This window comes from Sinocyclocheilus rhinocerous, unplaced genomic scaffold (genome assembly GCF_001515625.1).
Source record: "Sinocyclocheilus rhinocerous isolate Xijiao unplaced genomic scaffold, SAMN03320098_v1.1 scaffold2895, whole genome shotgun sequence".
In the NCBI taxonomy this organism is placed as follows: Eukaryota; Metazoa; Chordata; class Actinopteri; order Cypriniformes; family Cyprinidae; genus Sinocyclocheilus; species Sinocyclocheilus rhinocerous.
The window spans coordinates 14755-17560 of NW_015662606.1; positions in this window are offsets into that span (position 1 = coordinate 14755).

The following is a 2806-nucleotide window of genomic DNA, read 5'->3' on the forward strand; positions in this document are numbered from 1 at the left end:
GAAATAGTTTCTATTTTTGATTTGAATTATTTCATTTTAAAGTAGTAATTTAAAGCTTTCTATATTCCTTTAAAAGTAGTAATTTCAAGCTTTCTATATATTTTTATCATGCCTGTGAGACAATTCGCTGAGTTTAAGTTCATCATTGTGAAGCGCTCCTGTTCAAGCCCGAGACGGCAGAAAGCGTTTGCTTTCTTTATTTTATAAAAGCACAAGTTAATTGTTAATATTGTGAGTGCACACAAATAAATGTAGACCCTTTACAGTTTAGAATGATGTATTACTCTTACCTTTATGAGCAAAAAATGACTGCGTATTTTAAGTTGTTTCCACTGTTAGAAAAAAATGCAAGTGATCGGCTGGCGCCTCCGTGTGCTGCAGAGCTTCAGCTTCCACTCTCCACACAAACGACTGGATATGCATCTAACAGCGCACATTAATGTAGGGTAAACATTTAAACTAACATTGTGATATGCTTGAACTGTTTTATATCTATAGATTTTATTTTAGGCAAGTCCTGATGATTTGAGAAGGCTAAATTGATCAAAAATAGGCTATGATCAACTCACTGTCTGCCGCTGGCCGCTTGGTCCTTACTTAAAAAAACAAACAAAAAAAACGTACATTTAACGAGACAAAAATGCTCCAAACGTTTTCCTAAATTAACTCAGATTCGCGAAATAACTCTTATGAGCTGGTTCTTCTTAGTGAATCAAACACATACAGCGTAATAGTGCGATAATCCGACTCCCCAGCGAATGACTCTTAAGAGTCGGTTCTTTTAAATGAATCATAGACACACGGCGTAGCTCGAGTCTTACGAACCGGTTCTTTTTATTGAAACAAAAACACTTATAACAGTCGGAGCTGTTACTGAATGAATATAACTTACTAAAGGTAGCCATGTCCTAATCTAAATTATGTATTTAAGGCTCGTCAGACTTTGTTATTGTTTGTTGATATGACAACGTTTAGTTAAAAATATTAATTAGTTTGTAACTAGTCACAGGCTATATATAAATTAAATGTCACCACATTTTTGTTTGAATGCTTTCTCAGTGTTTAGGAACAATTATTAGACTAGAATGCGTTTTCTGTGTTATATCCCTAAGCATAACATGGTGTGATTTTGCAGAGAGCAGACAGAGGTTTCGTGCTATTCAAAGGTTACCATGAGGCCATAATGGCACGTGTCCTGCTGTCAAACGCAAAGGTGTGACATTGACAAAAGTTTAACACCTAGCATTTTGTGTCTCTCAATTGCCTCAAATTGTGTGCGTTCTGAAGCGTGCTGCTGGAGCATCGGCTCGGTCTGAGAGGTTATCACATTATGTGGGTTTGTTTTCGTCTCACTAGCCTATAATGTAAAAGGTTTTTCAGTAATGTGTATGAATGAATTTCACTAAGGTCGATCAATGTTTTTCGTTTCACTAGTGTTTGTATGAGGCTTTTCAATAATTATGGCCTATAAGGCCCCTCATAGGTGTGGGTGTTATTTTTAGTGCACAAAGATCGAGTTAGACTGTTGAAGTAAATGATACAGATAAATTGATTTAGTGCAGGATTCTAATTCACACAAGACAAACAGAGGAACACAAACCGTTACAAACAATATCTTTTAAAGTTTCGTTTAAATAGTTGCAATTGGTAGAGTATGCAGTGATTTAAAACTAAGATTTCTAATATTTGTGCAACAAAATTAAACGACACACTAGAAATAGCAGTAGTAAAATTCAACCATTTAATTCTGATTATATTATTAAAGCAATGTGACATATTTTAGCTAAAGTCAGAATATCATTTTATCAAAACCCTTTGCACTGAACATTATTTGAAAATGGCAGGAAATTACAAAGTTGCGCCTCAATTTAGCATTTTGTGTCTTAATTGAGCATTTTGTTTTCTGAAATAAGTACCACAGCCAAAAAAAAGAAAAAAAAGAAGAACTGCATTACGTAAAACAACTGGGCCATAATAGTGCACTGGTAACAAAAAAATAATAAAAAATTGGAATTAACGATTATTTAATAAAGCTAAAAATGCATAGTATTAAAAAAATAATTCAACATAATAAAATTTCACAATTCAGACTGTTTCCCCCTCAAAATTCTGAGAATTGCAAAATGTCAAATTCTAATAAAGTCAGAATTGAGAGATATAACATCTAAATTCTAAGAAAAAAAGTCTGAATTGTAAAATATCAACAAGAGCTGCAAGAATTGCAAGATGTAAACTCAGAATCGCAAGTTTCTATCTCATAATTGTTTTCCCCTCAGAATTGCAAAACAGGCTTCCATAATATAGTTACATTTAGACATTTAGCAGATGCTTTTATCCAAAGCGACTTACAAATGAGGACAATGGAAGCAATCAAAATCAACAAAAGAGCAATGATATGCAAGTGCTATAACAAGTCTCAGTTAGCTTAATGCAGTACACGTAGCAAGGTTTTTTTTAAAATCTTCTAATAAATAAAAAGAAAACATAGAATAGAAAAAGAATAGAGCAAGTTAGAGGCCTTTTTTGCTATTGTTAATCAGAAGTCAGAAAGTCAGAATTATAATTGTATAATAAATCAAAAGAAAACAAATAGATAGAATGCAAAAAGATTAGAGAAGCAAGTGTTTTTTTGTGTTGCAGTTAATCTACAGTTTCTTCTCCTTATATAACTATCTGCCATATAACAAATTATGATTAATAATAAACACAAGTTCATCATTTAAAGCATATATAATTCAAGCTGATTTGCTCTGGATGACACCTTTAAGCACAGAAAAAAATACCATGGCAAAACATTACACACGCA